This window comes from Eubalaena glacialis, chromosome 16, assembly GCF_028564815.1.
Source record: "Eubalaena glacialis isolate mEubGla1 chromosome 16, mEubGla1.1.hap2.+ XY, whole genome shotgun sequence".
Classification (NCBI taxonomy): domain Eukaryota; kingdom Metazoa; phylum Chordata; class Mammalia; order Artiodactyla; family Balaenidae; genus Eubalaena; species Eubalaena glacialis.
The window spans coordinates 42870015-42890570 of NC_083731.1; the positions used below are offsets into that span (position 1 = coordinate 42870015).

The following is a 20556-nucleotide window of genomic DNA, read 5'->3' on the forward strand; positions in this document are numbered from 1 at the left end:
GTCATACTCAATGGTGAAAAGCTGAAAGCATTTCCTCTAAGATCAGGAACAGGACAAGGATGTCCACTATTGCCAATTTTATTCAAGATAGTTTGGAATCAGAGAAGAAAAAGAAATAAAAAAGAATCTAAATTGGAAAAGAAGAAGTAAAACTGTCACTGTTTGAAGATGATGTGATACTATACATAGAAAATCCTAAAGATGCTACCAGAGAACTACTAGAGCTAATCAATGAATTTGGTAAAGTTGCAGGATACAAAATTAATACACAGAAATCTCTTGCCTTCTTATACACTAACAATGAAAGGTCAGAAAGAGAAATTAAAGAAACAACTCCATTAACCATCGCATCAAAAAGATTAAAATACCTAGGAATAAACCGACCTAAGGAAGCAAAAGATCTGTACTTCAAACACTATAAGGTGCTGATGAAAGAAATCAAAGATGACACAAACAGATGGAAAGATATACCATGATTTTGTATTAGAAGAATCAATATTGACAAAATGACTATACTATGCAAGGCTATCTACAGATTCAATGCAATCCCTATCAAATTACCAATGGCATTTTTAACATAACTAGAGCAGAAAACTTTAAAATTTATGGAGACACAAAAGACCCCAAATAGCAAAAACAATCTTGAGAAAGAATACAGAGCTGGTGCAAAGGCTGTTTTTAGTATGGATGTCTGCCACCTCTTTCTTAGTGTATGCTGGCCATTATCCAATTGATAGAAAGTGTGACTGATGTTGTGGTGACTGGAGCCTGCACTGGATATTGAGCAGGGGCCCCTGTTCTGTGGGTGTCACTGCCCTGTCAGGGGTGGGGTCTGTTCCCTGTTATTGGAGTAGAGACCCCCAGATTTGTTTCTTAGCTGTATTTCTGATCTGCAGTGCAAGGTAGGTTGGATTGGAACCCTCCTACTGGGACAGAAGCTGCTCAGTATTCCTCCTCTGGAGTTGTTCACCTGTGGGTGTGTTCTGTTGTGTCACATTTCACACATTGTGCAAGCTCTCAGATTGCACTCTTATTTCCACTGCTCTTGGCCCTACCTTAACCATGGGTATGCTACCTATTGGCCCTGCTGTCTCTCAGGCATTGTTTTCACCAGGTCAGCATCGTAGATCCATTGAAGCCAGGTCTGGGGATTGCAGTACTCGTGGATCTGGACCTGCTGTGGGTGCTATGGGGGCAGCTCAGACTCTGGCCTGGCCCTACCCCCATGTGTATGTGTGCACAAAGTCTACAACTGCTAAAGTAGAATGTCTTGGCTGCGGGATCACTCGTTGTCCATTCAGATGTTCTGCAGGTGCTGAGCTTACAAAGCCGGTCATGGGGGTGTCAATCCCCTGTTTGCACAGCTGCAAGGAGAGATTTCAGCTTTTTTCCTTAGTTTCGCGGCCCCTGGGGCTCAGCTGTAGTCTCAGTCCCACCTCTGCTTGTGGGCCACCCACAGGGGTCTGCTCCTGAGTCTGCCCCAGAGCACAGGAGTCCACCCCTGCAAGGGGCGGGTATGGAGGAGGCGGCAACCTGGGGCATGAGAAAGCCTGCCCCAGTGGGGACATGGTGTGGAGGAAGAGGGGTCGGCCGCCAGGGTTGCAAGAGTTGCAAGAGTGCCCAAGCAAGAGCCCTTTCTATTGCTCAGGGAGGCAGGGGCTGGTGCGTGGGGAGAGATGCTGTATATGTGGCCCTGCCCTTTGCGCATCACTCAACAATGGCACTTTGCTTCTATGGCGATCCACGTTTCCTCATGAGCATTCCCGGTTGCGGATTTCCTCACTCCTGTCCCTTCACACTGTCTCTTCACAGCCAACAGCACTCTTCTCCCCGGGGCTGCTCTCCAAACCCACATTCCAGTATCCAGCTCCCATCCACACCAGCAGACACACCTCTCATGCAGGGCTGTGGTAAAGACCATCTGTGTAGTTCTCACTCTGTCCTGCCTGCCACAGACTAGTTGCTGCACTCTCCTCTGATAGCCCTCGAAACTCCCCTTCCGTCCCAACTGATCTCCCTGCTGGTGAGGTGGCTTCCCCAGATGCGGGAACCTCTCCTCTCCTTTAGCTCCGCCCCAGGGGCACAGGTCTCATCCCACTTCCTTTTCCTTCCTTCTTTCTTTCCTCCTACCCAGATATGCGGGGATTATCTTGATCTTTTAGGTGTCCAAGGTCCTCTGCTAGTGTTCAGCAGGTGCTCTGTGAGAATTCTTCCATTCCTAGATGTATTCTTGAGGCATTTGTGGGGAGAGAGGAACTCCACATCCTACTCCTCCACCATCTTGACTCATCTCATCGTAGTTTTAAACTTCTTGGATGATACAGGTAGATTTATGCTACTTAATTTTTATTACACTTTAATTTCCATATCAGTTTTGTGGTTAGAACTTGTCTCTTCTAATTATTGCCATTGATTCAGGATCATGCATAACCCTTGAGTTCTGATATACAAAACAACAAATTTTCACAACCTGAACATTTTGCAGAAAATAAAAGTCCCCACAATTTGTATAAGAAAAAAAAAGTAATGTACTACGGTTGGATAAGCATGTATAAGTTAATTTATGTGATATTTGACATTTTAATCCTTCTATTTTTGTCCCCTTTTGATATATCTCAAGAATGAATAGAAGATAAAATATAGAATAGAGCTTTATAAATCCCAGTTATAGTTAAAGCACAGATGGAGACTGGAAATTTTTCAACATAATTTTTGAGACTAAATATTGAATTAAATTTCACATAATTTAGACTTTCTTGGTAAATTGTCACAATGCTGCAGAGTTATTAATCCCAAAGACCTTACAGTGATTCCTCAAAGCGCTTACTCTAAATATTTTGCTCCTTCTCAGAATTCTGCTGACTACAAGCATTTCATTGTGTTTGTCATATGTATATCATTGTTTCTTTCATGTACTATGACATTTTAAGATTTGGGAAATCTGATTTCAAATCCCAAAGACTCCTGTAATTCTTCAAAAACAAATTTAAAAGATTGGTTTAAGGCTTGAACTTTTGCTTTTAACTATTTTTTTTAAAAATTAGGATAATGATTACTCAAGTTCCCTTTAACAGTATTAACCCACTGATAATAAAGTTAAGGGAGAAGCGGTGATTCAAGTAAAATAGCTGTTAAAGAGTGTGAGCATAATAAAAAGAAACATTATTTTCTTTTAATTATTTGTATTAACCTAACTATCACTTGGAAGTAATTCTATTTCTTTTGTTTTATGTGCATGAAATTCAAATTAACTATCAAAATAGCTAATATATAAAGTGAGCTAAATTTTAAGATTATAGGCTTTACTTAGTATGGTTGAATACTGTTTTTATCTCTTAGAGCTATTTTTAATAGTATAATGAGTAGGAAATTTATAAAATTTCAATTAATAATCACAAAATATTTTTGTTTTAGTTACTATTCAAGTCCATTACTGTTTGTTTCATTCTTTAATTCAGTCTTTTAAGTAATTTAGAATATTTTGGAATATTAAATATTAAAGACATGTTGCTTTTCTTCTCAGGTGCTTGCAATATTTTTTTTAAGATTTTTTTTTTTTTTTTGATGTGGACCATTTTTCAAAGTCTTTATTGAAGTTGTTATAATATTGCTTCTGTTTTATGTTTTTTTTTTTTTTTTGTGCACGAAGCATGTGTGATCTTAGCTCCCTGACCAGGGATCAAACCTGCACCCCCTGCATTGGAAAGTGAAACCTTAACCACTGGACCACCAGGGAAATCCCATGGCACTTGATATATTTGTAAAGGGAAATTATAGCAGTAACTTTCTGGTGTTTCTCTAATTCACATATTCTAATGCTTTTTTTCAATGTAGAGGAAATTTGCATCATATAATTTTAATGTTTGAAAGTAATTGAAGACATTTTAATATGACTCATTTTTTCACAAATTAGGAAATTCAGACACATGGAAAGTGACGTGCAAGTTTACACAGTAAGTTAAAGAAAAATTAAAACTCAAACAGAAGTGTGAAAACTTAATTTGACTTGGGAATTAAAGGATTTAAATAATAAATATTTAAATAAATACATTCTATTTTTGGAATATGTCTCATGCATTTCATGTCATTATCATTTTCATTTATGAACTAGATGACTCAACTGCAGGGAGATTTAGATACATTTCCAAGTACACATTTCAGATCGAGGCTTTGAAATCAGTTTTGTTTGATTTCACAGCCTAAACTCTTAAACATGACTATAAAAAGTCAAGATTTCTGTATCTAGAATTTTTACAACTATAGTAAATAGTGTTATTCTACACTTTTGTTTTCTCTCTAATTCAACACTATGTTCTTCAACCTGTGCTCTTTATTTCCTTCTTATTTCCATTATTTCTAAAACTTCCCTTTCTATCCTAGTCATGGCTATTCCTAGATCTTTAAATCTTGGAAATGGATAGGATCTTGGGTGGGGTCTACTCTCTTTCACGTTACTTATGAGGAAATTGAACCCGAGATGCTTAAAATTACTTGCCTTATGCCCTTCAGCTAGTAGACGGTAGAACTAAAAATAAAAGCATATTTTCTAAAATTCTATTCTCCTAACGATACACTTCTTTCCCTTCATATAATATTTATTCTACAATGGTGGAGGCATGACAGTCTACAATTTTTAGGAAGGATGTCTTAAAACTTGAAGGAACATTTTTAAAAATTTCCTTTCAAGAAGTGACTCACTAACAAACTTGAAATTACTAGCAGTAAGAGTAAGCATTGACCTTTTAAAATATTGGAGAATTGTATCTATCTTGTCAGTATCTACCTCAGACTAAGTTCTATTGTAGTCTATCTCAAAATGAAATAATACTCTGGTAGTTGACTATTATTATTAATATTAATTAAGACTATGATTTTTATTTATCAAAAGGAGCAAAGCAAAATGGATGAAATCATTAATCTGAAAAAATGAATTTTATAAATCCTAAGAGTATAGCTTTTCCTGACATATATTAGCCTTTGGTACATGCAAGTACATACAGTTTTTTAGCTATAAAAATCCAAACGATTTCACCCAAGCAGATCAGAATTGGTCATTCATATTTCATACCCATATATAATATCTGTGTTGTACCCTTGATATATTTTACTAAATAGGGCTCTACCTAGAATTTGGGATGAGAAGGAACATATATCTCTTTTACCTATTCCTGAATGCTTACTCAATCCCTGTGTGTATTCCAACATTCGTTCATAAAACTTAAATGTGGCCTGGCCATGTGTTTGCCTCCAGAAGAATTCACCAAATAAAAGTAGACATCATTTCCTATCTCTAAACATTCTCCTAATTAAAACAAACATTTAACAAGTATCAGATTTTTATCAACAAACTTTTGCTATATAGAAATGATAAATATATTTTGTACTTCATTTATATATTTCATTTGATCAATTCTTGTGATATATAACTTATAGTTGTAAATTATCAAATTCATGGAAAATAATACAATATTACAAATCTACTATAATAGTTTACCTAGCATATATGCATATTCTTCCATAGAAAATTACTGTTACTTATAAGACTGAACCCTTAGAGCTCACATTTCATTATACAACCTTATCCTATGACTATAGTTGACTTGGTAATGGTAGAAAGTTGACACGATTTAGGCCAATTGGAATTTATCTCCTGGAAATGCAAGGCGATTCATGGACTTACATTCGGTTTTATGTTTTTATTTTGTTTTGTTTATTTGGAACTTTATAACTCTAACATATAAACTATGAAAATTTGAGCTATCCTTATTCTGCTTGTTACCTAGAAAATGTGTCAACATAAAGGAAAATGAAGCTGATGTACAGAGGGAACCACAAAATACATAAAGATCTCTGGTTGTTGCTTTGTCCAATGATTTAGTTTAGTTGCTGTCTAAAATTAAGACCTATAATATTCCCCTGTGGAATATATAGATAGATAGATATAGATATAGATATAGTCAAACATGTTTCTTTACTTAAAGTCAAAAAGAGATTCAGCTATAACAAATTACACTTCAAAACATCTCTCAGATACAGGCAAGTTTAGTACACTGATAACAAGCCCATTTCAAGGTAACATGCATTTTATATTTTGCTTTGATCAACAATTACAAGTAAAAATTAGACCGTATAGGTAGAACAGCATAAGCAGGAACAATCTTAGTCTAACTTGCTATGACAATGTCAATTGAAACTCTAAAAAGTGAAATACATTTAAAATTTTCAAGCAATGATAGTTCAAACATCAATAGCATTGAAGTGATCTGTTTAAAAAAAAAAAAAATCACAATCTATTTCCTGAATGATTTCCACATGTTTACTGGACTGGGTTTTTACTGAGAATTGTGCTTTTATATAAGAAGGAATGTAGTGCCCAGAAGCCTAGAAGAATTGACCTGTAGAATTCATTAGTGGAAAACCTATTTTAGCTCATCCTGAATAAACCATAGTACTAATAAAGAAGTCTGGTCTCAAGGTGCAGGAGTGTAATTTTCTCTTTGTTATGAGGTATAATGGTGAATGTATTAATATTTGTGACTCTCAAAAAAGGGTACTATCATTTGTTATTAGCTTTACACATGTATGTAACAGTGACAGACTCTTCACACATTAGCAGGTTATGACATTTGAGTGTCGTGGTTTGTAGGAAAGAAATAGAGATTTGTTCTTAGAAATGCAAATGTTCCCCTAGCTAACAGGATTATAGCCAAAAGTCCTTCTCAAGGACAAAATTACAGCCACCCATTCATTTATCAGTCAAATGATTTCCTGTAAAGTGTACCTCTACATTATAGGTAGCACACAGTACAATTAATTAATTCCCAAATTTAAAATAAACAACTTTATTCAGGAGATTAATAAATGCCAGGGAAGAAAAGCCACTATCATTTTTGAATCATATAATATATTTTTATAATTACAAAATGATTAACAAAAAAGTAATACATGTAAAGAAAATAAAATAATGATTTTTGCCAAATTAATTGTTCTTTAGACATGCACAAACTTTTCTCCTTCCCATTTTTTTAAAATAAAGAAAGCCATATTTCTGCTATTATCCATTTCATTTCATTTAAACATTTCACTTACTGTCACTTATAACTTGCTCTTATCAACAATAAAAAAAGATCTGTAGGTTGAATAATGGTTTAAATGGTCTAGATCAGTGGTCCCCAACTTTTTTGGCACCAGGGACCAGTTTCGTGGAAGACAATTTTTCCAAGACGGGGGTGGGGGTTGAGGGGGCTTGTTCAGGCGGTAATGCAAGCGATGGGGAGCAGCAGATGAAGCTTAGCTCACCTACCCGCCACTCACCTCCTGCTGTGCAGCCCAGTTCCTAACAGGAACCCAGTACCGGTCCATGGCCCTGGAATGGGGACACCTGGTCTAGATGATTTATGATGGATTCTTTTAATAAAGTCAATAAAGTCCTGGTATTTTTAGCTTTGTCCTTCTTGCTCCACCTCCCCCCATACCAGGTCTTTCCTATGTAAATCATAGATAATTTGTCCCATTTCAAAGCAAAGGATTTGGTTTTTTAAGAACTATCATGGAAATTATGGGAAGATGCAGTTTCCAATTTTTTTTTTTTTTCTAAATTGAAGCCTCTCATTGTTGATAATAAGACCAATTTAAACAAAACACTACACCCCAGGGACTAACCTGTAAAGTTGCCTTGAAAATGTTAAATTGTGATTGCATCTCTTCCATTCATTACTTTGAGGGTTATGCTCTTCAAGGTAATCATGTATAAGTGAAACAATAATTAATTCTGGTGTTTATCATCAGTGAATCCAGACATACCCACAGGCCTCTGATTTGCCAGTTCTAAATTGAGAAATCCCACCAAAGGTGGTATTAAAAGAATAAGATTAAGCAATATCCCTTGAAAGAAGGATTTACTTATCTAGGAAAGCAGAGATTATGTTTTACTACCTTGGAAACACCAAGCCTTAGATGAAACATGAGAATAAAATTCTAAATACAGAATGTAATAAAAGTTTTGTGTGCATGAACATATGTGCCTTTTTCCACAATCGACTTCTTGCTCATGTGGCATAACTAACCAGAAACGGGAAAGCTTATGGAATTCTGTGTTAAAGAGCCAACTTGAGCCATAGAATGTTCATCCTCATGAATTCTACAGGTGCAGTTCTCTGGATGAGATGAATTTATTCTTGTGGTATTTATCTTGTTATTTTTAAGCTGTAAGGAAAATATATTTGCAATATATCATGTAGTAAAATTGAGTGACTCATTTTATGTTGATAATGGAATGAAAATTTCTAGTAATTGCATATATATGTGGAAACATACTGCTGAGTGTTTGTACTAGGAAAAAAACAAAACAAAAAAACACTTTCCTTAGGAAAAAGCACCAACCTGTAGCCCAAAGCCTTCTATTATTATCTTAGCTAAGCCATTATATTGTTCTAAAACATGAGCTCTTTTGAGGGCATCAGCTGCCCCCTCTGATAAATGAAGAAAGTGATCTGTGATCTCCCATGATTCCTATTATACTTAAGAGAAGTTCCATGATTCCTAATATGCTTAAGTATTATTATCAATATTATTATAAAATTCCATTAAAGTTCTGTGTATTCACAGGTTAACAATAACAACAAAAAATCTCCAAACCTTGTTACCAGAAAATAGACATCCTCTTATGTCTATCATCAGAGGTCATCATTTCCATTTCCTTTAAATTATTTCTGCATTTGTTCTATATATCTAAATAACATACTTGTATTGCACCATTTGATTTATTAAGAAGCATAATTCACTTTTCAAAAGATAGTTGACTCTCCACTTTGAAAAAAGTGATATCAGTTATATTTCTCTTATCTTCTCACAATCAGTTGACATGTGGACATGTGCTATATTATGACTCTCTTTCTCTGAGAATCATTTTTTTCTGGATTTAATACTCATCTTTTTGTTCCATGTATTTGATTTTCTATGTATTTATCATTAACTTATTATCAAACACTCCCAAATATGTATGTTTGTGTATGTGAGTGAGTTTGTGTTTATCTGTCACTATTAAGAAAAAGTCTCTCCCAAGAGCCTTCTGACTTATCAAACTGCCTTGGTTTGTCACAAGGCCAGCTACAAATTTGTGTTCCAGAGATCCACCACTGCCTTAATTTCAATGATTCCATTCACATATCTTTTGTCTCCTTTTTCCTGAATCTCAAATCTCCTGCTTTCTTACTTGATTCTCCAATTTGGAGAATCTCCAAAAATTACTATTCCAGTAATTTTCTGGTAAAGGATGCATGGAGTTAAATTATTTAACTGGCAATATCCTTACTTTACACTTAAGTGATAATTTGATGGTATGTAAAAGTCATGGCGTGTAGTAATTTTTCTTAATTTTTGAGACATTACTACCCTGTCTGCTAACTTCTATGATCACCAGATATTTTGATATTTTATATGAAAACCTCTCTCTTTCTCCCCATATCCTCAAGTCCATTCACTAGTAGGTCTGCATCTTTATTCCTGTATTGTGCCTAGGTTCTTCTGACCTTTTTATTTTTTTTTTTTAGATTCCATATATATGTGTTAGCATACAGTATTTGTTTTTCTCTTTCTGACTTACTTCACTCTGTATGACAGTCTCTAAGTCCATACACCTCACTACAAATAACTCAGTTTCATTCCTTTTTATGGCTGAGTAATATTCCATTGTATATATGTGTCACATCTTCTTTATCCATTCATCTGTTGATGGACACTTAGGTTGCTTCCATGTCCTGGCTATTGTAAATAGAGCTGCAAAGAACATTTTGGTACATGACTCTTTTTGAATTATGGTTTTCTCAGGGTATATGCCCAGTAGTGGGATTGCTGGGTCGTATGGTAGTTTTATTTTTAGTTTTTTACGGAACCTCCATACTGTTCTCCATAGTGGCTGTATCAATTTACATTCCCACCAACAGTGCAAGAGGGTTCCCTTTTCTCCACACCCTCTCCAGCATTTATTGTTTCTAGATTTTTTGATGATGGCCATTCTGACCGGTGTGACATGATATCTCATTGTAGTTTTGATTTGCATTTCTCTAATGATTAATGATGTTGAGCACCCTTTCATGTGTTTGTTGGCAATCTGTATATCTTCTTTGGAGAAATGCCTATTTAGGTCTTCTGCCCATTTTTGGATTGGGTTGTTTGTTTTTTTGATATTGAGCTGCATGTGTTGCTTGTATGTTTTGGAGATTAATCCTTTGTCAGTTGCTTCATTAGCAAATATTTTCTCCCATTCTGAGGGTTGTCTTTTCATCTTGTTTATGGTTTCCTTTGCTGTGCAAAAGCTTTTAAGTTTCATTAGGTCCCATTTGTTTATTTTTGGTTTTATTTTAATTTCTCTAAGAGGTGGATCAAAAAGGATCTTGCTGTGATTTATGTCATAGAGTGGTCTGCCTATGTTTTCCTCTAAGAGTTTGATGGTGTCTGGCCTTACATTTAGGTCTTTAATCCATTTTGAGTTTGTTTTTGTGTATGGTGTTAGGGAGTGTTCTAATTTCATTCTTTTACATGTAGCTGTCCAGTTTTCCCAGCACAACTTATTGAAGAGGCTGTCTTTTCTCCACTGTATATTCTTGCCTCCTTTATCAAAGATAAGGTGACCGTATGTGCATGGGTTTATCTCTGGTCTTTCTATCCTGTTGTATTGACGTATATTTCTGTTTTAGTGACAGTACCATACTGTCTTGATTACTGTAGCTTTGTAGTATAATCTGAAGTCAGGGAACCTGATTCCTCCAGCTCCGTTTTTCTTTCTCAAGATTGCTTTGACTATTCGGGGTCTTTTGTGTTTCCATACAAATTGTGAAATTTTTTGTTCTAGTTCAGTGACAAATGCCAGTGGTAGTTTCATAGGGATTGCATTGAATCTGTAGATTGCTTTGGTTAGTAGAGTCATTTTCACATGTTGATTCTTCCAATCCAAGAACATGGTATATCTCTCCATCTATTTGTATCATCTTTAATTTCATTCATCAGTGTCTTATAATTTTTTGCATACAGGTCTTTTGTCTCCTTAGGTAGGTTTATTCCTAGATATTTTATTCTTTTTGTTGCAATGGTACATGGGAGTGTTTTCTTGATTTCACTTTCAGATTCCTCATCATTACTGTATAGGAATGCAAAAGATTTCTGTGCATTAATTTTGTATCCTGCTACTTTACCAAATTCATTGATTAGCTCTAGTAGTTTCCTGGTAGCATCTTTAAGATTCTCTATGTATAGTATCATGTCATCTGCAAACAGTGACAGCTTTACTTCTTCTTTTCCGATTTGGATTCCTTTTATTTCTTTTTCTTCTCTGATATCTGTGGCTAACACTTCCAAAACTATGTTGAATACTAGTGGTGAGAGTGGACAACTTTGTCTTGTTCCTGATCTTCGAGGAAATGGTTTCAGTTTTTCACCATTGAGGACTATGTTGGCTGTGGGTTTGTCATATATGGCCTTTATTATGTTGAGGAAGGTTCCCTCTATGCCTACTTTCTGAAGGGTATTTATCATAAATGGGTGTTGAATTTTGTCAAAAGCTTTCTCTGCATCTATTGAGATGATCATATGGTTTTTCTCCTTCAATTTGTTAATATGATGTATCACGTTGATTGATTTGCGTATATTGAAGAATCCTTGCATTTGTGGGATAAACCCCACTTGATCATAATGTATGATCCTTTTAATGTGCTGTTGGATTCTGTTTGCTAGTATTTTGTTGAGGATTTTTGCATGTATGTTCCTCAGTGATATTGGCCTGTAGTTTTCTTTCTTTGTGACATCTTTGTCTTGTTTTGGTATCAGGGTGATGGTGGCCTCATAAAATGAGTTTGGGAGTCTTCCTCCCTCTCCAAAATTTGGAAGAGTTTGAGAAGGATAGGTGTTAGTTCTTCTCTAAATGTTTGATAGAATTCACCTGTGAAGCCATCTGGTCCTGGGCTTTTGTTTGTTGGAAGATTTTTAATCACAGTTTCAATTTCAGTGCTTGTGATTGGTCTGTTCATACTTTCTATTTCTTCCTGGTTCAGTCTTGGAAAGTTGTGCATTTCGAAGAATTTGTCCATTTCTTCCAGGTTGTCCATTTTATTGGCATATAGTTGCTTGTAGTAATCTCTCATGATCGTTTGTAATTCTGCAGTGTCAGTGGTTACTTCTCCTTTTTCATTTCTAATTCTATTGATTTGAGTCTTCTCCCTTTTTTTCTTGATGAGTCAGGCTAATGGTTTATCAATTTCGTTTATCTTCTCAAAGAACAACCTTTTAGTTTTATTGATCTTTGCTATCGTTTCCTTCATTTCTTTTTCATTTATTTCTGATCTGATCTTTATGATTTCTTTCCTTCTGGTAACTTCGGGTTTTTTTTTTGTTGTTGTTCTTTTTTCTCTAATTCCTTTAGGTGTAAGGTTAGGTTGTTTATTTGAGATGTTTCTTGTTTCTTAAGATAGGCTTGTATAGCTGTAAACTTCCCTCTTAGAACTGCTTTTGCTGCATCCTATAGGTTTTGGGTCATTTTGTTTTCATTGTCATTTGTTTCTAGGTATTTTTTGATTTCCCCTTTGATTTCTTCAGTGATCACGTGGTCATTAAGTAGTGTGTTGTTTAACCTCCATGTTTGTATTTCTTACAGATCTTTTCCTGTAATTGATATCTAGTCTCATAGCATTGTGGTCGGAAAAGATATTTGATACAATTTCAATTTTCTTAATTTAACCAAGCCTTGATTTGTTACCCAAGATATGATCTATCCTAGAGAATGTTCCATGAGCACTTGAGAAGAATGTGTATTCTGTTGTTTTTGGATGGAATGTCCTATCAATTAAGTCCATCTTGTTTAATGTATCATTTAAAGCTTGTGTTTCCTTATTTATTTTCATTTTGGATGATCTGTCCATCGGTGAAAGTGGGGTGTTAAAGTCCCCTATTGTGATGGTTGTACTGTCAATTTCCCCTTTTATGGCTGTTAGTATTTGCCTCATATATTGAGGTGCTCCTATGTTGGTTGCATAAATATTTACAATTGTTATACTTTCTTCTTGGATTGATCCCTTGATCATTATGTAGTGTCCTTCTTTGTCTCTTGTAATAGTCTTTGTTTTAAAGTCTATTTTGTCTGATATTAGAATTGCTACTCCAGCTTCCTTTTGATTTCCGTTTGCATGGAATATCTTTTTTCATACCCTCACTTTCAGTCTCTATGTGTCCCTAGGTCTGAAGTGGGTCCCTTGTAGACAGCATATATATGGGTCTTGTTTTTGTATCCATTCAGCCAATCTATGTCTTTCGGTTGGAGTATTTAATCCATTTACATTTAAGGTAATTATCGATATGTATGTTTTTATTACCATTTTCTTAATTGTTTTGTGTTTATTATTGTAGGTCTTTCCTTCTCTTGTGTTTCCTGCCTAGAGAAGTTCCTTTAGCATTTGTTGTAAAGCTGGTTTGTTGGTACTGAATTCTCTCAGCTTTTGCTTGTCTGTAAAGCTTTTAATTTCTCCATTAAATCTGAATGAGTTCCTTGCTGGGTAGAGTAATCTTGATTGTAGGTTTTTCTCTTTCATCACTTTAAATATGTCCTGCCACTCCCTTGTGGCTTGCTGAGTTTCTGCTGAAAGATCAGCTGTTAACATTATGTGGATTCCCTTATGTGTTACTTGTTTTGTTTTTTTCCCTTGCTGCTTTTAATATGTTTTCTTTATATTTAATTTTTGATAGTTTGATTAATATGTGTCTTGGTGTGTTTCTCCTTGGATTTATCCTGTATGGGGCTCTCTGTGTTTCCTGGACTTGATTATCTATTTCCTTTCCCATATTGGGGAAGTTTTCAACTATAATCTCTTCAAATACTTTCTCAGTCCCTTTCTTTTTCTCTTCTTCTTCTGGGACCCGTATAATTCGAATGTTGATGTGTTTAATGTTGTCCCAGAGGTATCTGAGACTGTCCTCAGTTCTTTTCATTCTTTTCTCTTTATTCTGTTCTGCTGTAGTTATTTCCACTATTTTATCATCCAGGTCACTTATCCATTCTTCTGCCTCAGTTATTCTGCTATTGATCCCTTCTAGAGAATTTTTAATTTCATTTATTGTGTTGTTCATCTCTCTTTGTTTGCTCTTTAGTTCTTCTAGGTCCTTGTTAAACGTTTCTTGTATTTTCTCCATTCTATTTCCAAGATTTTGGATCATCTTTACTATCATTATTCTGAATTCTTTTTCAGGTAGACTGCCTATTTCCTCTTCATTTGTTAGGTCTGGTGGGTTTTTGCCTTGCTCCTTTATCTGCTGTGTGTGTCTCTGTCTTCTCATTTTGCTTAACGTACTGTGTTTGGGGTCTCCTTTTTGCAGGCTGCAGGTTCGTAGTTTCTGTTGTTTTTGGTGTCTGTCCCCAGTGGCTAAGTTTGATTCAGTGGGTTGTGTAGGCTTCCTGGTGCAGGGGACTAGTGCCTGTGTTCTGGTGGATGAGGTTGGATCTTGTCTTTCTGGTGGGCAGGTCCACGTCTGGTGGTGTGATTTGGAGTGTCTGTGGCCTTATTATGATTTTAGGCAGCCTCTGTGCTAATGGGTGTGCTTTTGTTCCTGTCTTGCTAGTTGTTTGGCATAGTGTGTCCTGCCCTGTAGCTTGCTGATCATTGAGTGGAGCTGGGTCTTGGCATTGAGATGGAGATCTCTGGGAGATTTTTGCTGTTTGATATTATGTGGAGCTGGGAGGTCTCTTGTGGACAAGTGTCCTGAACTTGGCTCTCCCACCTCAGTGGCACAGCCCTGATGCCAGGCTGGAGCAACAAGAGCCTGTCCTCCACATGGCTCAGAATAAAAGGGAGAAAAACAAAGAAAGAAAGAAAGAAAGAAGAAGACAAAATAAAATATAATAAAGTAAAATAAAATAATATTATTAAAGTAAAAAAATAAATAGTAATTATTAAGAAAAAAAATTTTAAGTAAAAAAAAAACAAAAAATAGGACAGACAGAACCCTAGGACAAATGGTAAAAGCAAAGCCATACAGACAAAATCACACACAGAAGCATACACATACATACTCACAAAAAGAGAAAAAGGGGGAAAAATTATATATCTTTGCTCCCAAAGTCCATCTGTTCAATTTGGGATGATTCGTGGTCTATTCACATATTCCACAGATGCAGGGTACATCAAGTTGATTGTGGAGATTTAATCCACTGTTCCTGAGGCTGCTGGGAGAAATTTCCCTTTCTCTTTTTTGTTCGCACAGCTCCAGGGATTCAGCTTTGGATTTGGACCCGCCTCTGTGTGTAAGTCACCTGAGGGCCTCTGTTCTTCACTCAGACAGGATGGGGTTAAAGGAGCAGCTGATTCGGGGGCTCTGGCTCACTCAGGCCGGGGGGAGAGAGGGGTACAGATGTGGGGCGAGCCTGCAGCAGCAGAGGCCGACATGACTTTGCACCAGCCTGAGGCGTGTCGTGCGTTCTCCTGGGGAAGTTGTCCCTGGATCACGGGACCTTGGCAGTGGCGGGCTGCACAGGCTCCAGGAGGGGAGGTGTGGACAGTGACCTGTGCTTGCACACAGGCTTCTTTATAAATTTATTTATTTATTTATTTATTTTTGGCTGTGTTGGGTCTTCGTTTCTGTGCAAGGGCTTTCTCCAGTTGCGGCGAGCTGGGGCCACTCTTCATCGCAGTGCGCAGGCCTCTCACTGTTGCGGCCTCTCTTGTTGCGGAGCACAGGCTCCAGATGCGCAGGCTCAGTAGTTGTGGCTCACGGGCGTAGCTGCTCCGCGGCATGTGGGATCTTCCCTGACCGGGGCACGAACCCGTGTCCCCTGCATTGGCAGGCGGATGCCTAACCACTGCACCACCAGGGAAGCCTGCACACAGGCTTCTTGGTGGCTGCAGCAGCAGCCTTAGTGTCCCACGCCCGTCTCTGGGGTCTGCGCTGATAGCCACGGCTCGTACTCGTCTCTGGAGCTCCTTTAAGCAGCGCTCTTAATCCCCTCTCCTCGCGCACCAGGAAACAAAGAGTCAAGAAAAAGTGTCTTGTCTCTTCGGCAGCTCCAGAATTTTTCCCGGACTCCCTCCCGGCTATCTGTGGCACACTATCCCCTTTCAGGCTGTGTTCACGCAGCCAACCGCAGTCCTCTCCCTGGGATCCACCCGAAGCCCGGGTGGATAAGTCTAGAGAATTTTCTAGAAAATTCTCTAGACTTATAAAACATAGTCTTTATTTAGGACTATAGTTATTCTCAACTTTAAACAGTATATAATGTTACATTATCAGAATTGTGTTCAATTTTATGTAATATTTAAAACTTATATTAGTTATTATTTAAAATAAACCTTAAAAATACAGATAATCTCTGTGAAAATGTAAGCCTGTTGAGCTTAAACTCAAAACTTGATGAAGTCAGAAAAGTGTGGCATACAACTAGTAATCATTGTGTATTTTATATAAGGTATATAAAATAGACCTAGACATTAGGTCTCTTTAAATTGAGTTCAGATTATCTAATAAATTACAACTCCTTCAAGATAATTTTCAAAATTGTATAAATATTTTCTTCCACATGGTAGAAGAGAAGGTTGGTGGTGTTAGCAGCAGTTATGATATTTGTACTTCAAAGAAAAACTAACCATTTATTTCTCCCATTTAGCAACCTATTCTGTATATACTCTCTCCTTAATATATCCTACCTCCTCTATTTAAAATTGCAACTAAAATTTCTGTGTTTCTCTTTACCCTTATTACTCCAGCCTAATGTTCTGATTTCTTCTTCTCAGTTGATAAAGCTTCAAATTCTACCAACAAATTTCATTCATAGTTCATTTTAAAACATTTGGTTAGTATATAGCACTGTAAAATTAATCTTAACTGACCACTCAACACACAGTATAAAGAGTGTTCCCAAAAATTTATTTTATTTTACTTTTTTAAGAAAACTCCAATCAATTAAAAACAAATAGTAACAAACCCCAACCATCCTTAAAGGCTTGTGCATTTATTGGGGAAGGTTAAAGAGTTCCTGAAAAATACATTAAGGGTTAAAGAGAACTGTGTGGAAAATGAAATAGCCTGGAGGAAACTAGGATGAGGAGGTCAGTTGATTTAACCTTGTGTGGAGTTTTGGGAGAAGGGAAAAAACCCTCCAGTAAAAACCTGTACACACGTTCATAAATATTGAACTTGCAATTTACATCATCTCATTCTATGATTTCTATTGCATTGTAATCTCCAAGAGATTAATCTCATTAAAGCAGTAATTTTTTTCTTTATATAATATTGTTTGCCTTATTTGCTGCTGTAGGATTTTATGTTTTCAAATATAAAGAACATTCTAATGGTAAAATAATGTTAAGGAGTTATGGTAATTTGAAAAGTGCTGAATATAAATATTAAGATGTTTAAAGCAGAAATGTACTCCCAAATCCCCATAAAAATCATAGTCACTCCTAAGTAACAAATTAGTTATTTTTCAATAGTTAATAATATAGTTATTTTCAATGTACAGGAAATTTCCCAATAAAACAATATTTAAAAAATGGTTATTTTAAGATGTTAAAAATATTAAATGTTAAAACTCTAGATTTTTAGGTCAATAATATTAGTATACTTGAATCCTAATTTAGCCATAATTCATTAAAAATTGATGATATTAGATATATTTGTGAAACTGTCAAACAAGAACAACAAAGTAAATATAATATTTTCTTATTAATGTATTTCCATTTCTTGATGAAAGCATTTTAGAAGGAGGAGGATTGAGACTGTTTAAAAAATTAGAAAAATATCTGGCATCCTTTCAGATACTTTAGACACTGATGCCATTGCAGGCTTACTTTTGTTCAAAACTTACTTTCTTTTCCTTCTCTTTGCTATGGGTATAGTTTTTAACCATTGTCAAAAACTGACTCACATTCAGAAATAAAAGAGAAGATTGTCCCATTGTCCCAGATTTAGAGACGTTAAAATTAGTCAGTGGATTCAGTTGTTGTCAACCTAATCTACCATTATCACTCCCATGAGTTACATACATTTTGCTTTAAACCTCATTTCCTCTGCATTTATTAACAGAATTTTAAAAAATAAAGTATAACTTCCCCATATCAATTACATTTGGTATTTCTAAAATATGGTTCATGTAAGAAAAGCAAAAAAAAAAAAAAAAAAGACATAGAAATTTTCCTTGTAAACCTAAGAAAGACTTAAAAGACAAGAAAGGAAGACATAAAATGTGATTTAGAAAAATTTAAGATAAATTATTAATAAAGACTTTACTAAGTTATATATGATCTGGTGATCCTGCATTATAAAGTAACTTTTTTCATAAATAGTTATATTCAAAGTCTCCTATTTGAAACCCAAAACCTATTTCATGGTTTCAACTTTATGTTTTCTTCTATATTTCACAATATGCTTTCTGTTTGTAATGGAAAACAGATTTGATAGCTAGATCTTCATTAACCACATATACAGTTACTTCAGTAGATTTTTAACCTCTTTGGCCCTAAAACAGCTTTTCATTATTTTCAATTTGTAGAAAACACCTTTTTATTCCTCTGGATTTCTCTTGTTCTATTTTTGTAGTTGTTAAATAAAAGGAGGAATTATTTATAGACACCTAATTCCTAAATTGTCATCTTTTCTACAACTCCTATCTTGGTTAATTTGATTATAATGCCTATAAAGTGACTTATTGCCTTTTCAGTTACTTTTACACATCCTTTAGAAACCTTCAAAATCAAAAATAATTTAAAAAAATAGCATATACACAAAGTGATTTTCCCCATAAATAAATTATTTGGAATTTGGTTAAAATTATTTGATATGAGTTAAGTAAATATTAATACTGTAATCTGCCTTAAATAATTCATTGTTTCTATATCTGTTCATACAGTTTTTAAACCGCATGCAAATCTTTTTGTGGGATGCTCTTTATAATAAGCAGAATAATGGTTCCCCAGGGCTATCCACATCTTAACCTCTGAAACCAGTGACTATGTTACTGTATATGGAAAAGGAGTGTTAAGGTGGCAGATGGATTTAAGGTTCCTAGTCAACTGACCTTAAAATAAGATTATCTTGAATCATCTGAATGGGCTGAATGTAATCACAAAAGTGGATTTGTGGAAAAATCTTAACTGTGGAAGAAGGAGCACAAGAGGAAGTTAAGGTGATAAGATGTGAGAATAACTTGACCTGCTGTAGTTGGTTTTGAAGATGAATGAAGAGGTTAATGAACTAAGGAATATGGGTGGCTTCTAGAAGTTGAAAAGAGCAGGAAATGGATTCACCTCTCTAGCCTCCAGAAAGGGATGCAGGCTTGATGATACTTTGATTTTAGTCCCATGAGACCTATTTTGGACTTCATCAGAAATGAAAGATAATAATATGTGCTGTTTAAAGCCACTAAGTTTGTGGCAATTTGTTATAGGCAGTGACTGAAAACAAATACACTGTTCCTTATTGAGGAGGGATTCTGCTGAAGATGTTTGAAATGTTACAAAGGGTTTAAATTAAAAATGTTTTCCATGAAATCATTATACTGAACTGTTATAGATTTCATATTTTTCATCTTCTTAATTACACTGTGAATACTAAATGATGTTAGTTACAATGCTTAGTTGCAAACAATAGAAATGGACTTGGAGATCTTTATCAGAAGAATTTTTGGAAGGATATCAGGTGACTCATGAATAGATAAGATATTTTGTCAGTCACAGAAAATATACAGGTATTAATTGTGGATAGTCATCCCAGGAAACATCCAGGTTTGGATACCACCTACAGCACTTCCACAGCTGAAGGATCAAGGGCACTCTTTAACTCCTCTCCTGGATAATTGTCACCAACCTTGACACTGTGAGAAGTTTCTCACTTGCTCCTTTGTCTTTGAGACATTGTTCAATATTCAAAGTCTTAGGTGTATAAAATTCTAGAGGGTCAAACTGATTGCACTTACAAACCCTATTGATTACAGGATTATGGAGAAGGTAACAGTGCACTTTGACTTCTTTGGGAGAAGTTTGGTCCATGCCTTCCTCCAAGATCCACAGAATGAAAGTTCCTCAAACTGAAGAGGAGTTCATATGCTGAATGCAGACTACCTGGTAAGCGTTCCATTAAATTTAAAATTTGTTGTTTTTACTAAAATAATTGTTATTATTACTATTATTATTATCCCATTCTAGTGATGAGGAAACAGCTTCAGATTAATGTTAGGTAATTTATCCAAAACCATTCAAGTAATAGTCAGAACAAAGAAGCAATATTCCGATGCCTGATTCTATTTTTCTGCAAACATGATGCCTAAAATTCAGCATATATGTCATGTAGTAGAGTAGAAAAATTGTGATTTTAAAACTCTAATAATAATTAAGGATAAATATTAGCTTCAGAATAATGAGCATGGGTTGCTTCAATCAAATACATTTTTATAATTCAAGATAATTTTTGTCTTACATGTTAGGTATATAATAGTTCTTTAAGTGGGTAAATTATCATGCATAGTTTATTAAGGGGATCAAAATACTAGAACTCCTTAATTTCAATAAATAATTGAAACTTCAGCCA

At 35.4% G+C, this 20556-nt stretch overlaps 1 pseudogene; it reads left to right on the forward strand.

The window, feature by feature from the left end:
- Positions 1–1516: 1516 nt before the first annotated feature.
- Positions 1517–20556, forward strand: part of LOC133076355 (WD repeat domain phosphoinositide-interacting protein 3-like) — an 85846-nt pseudogene continuing 66806 nt past the window's right edge.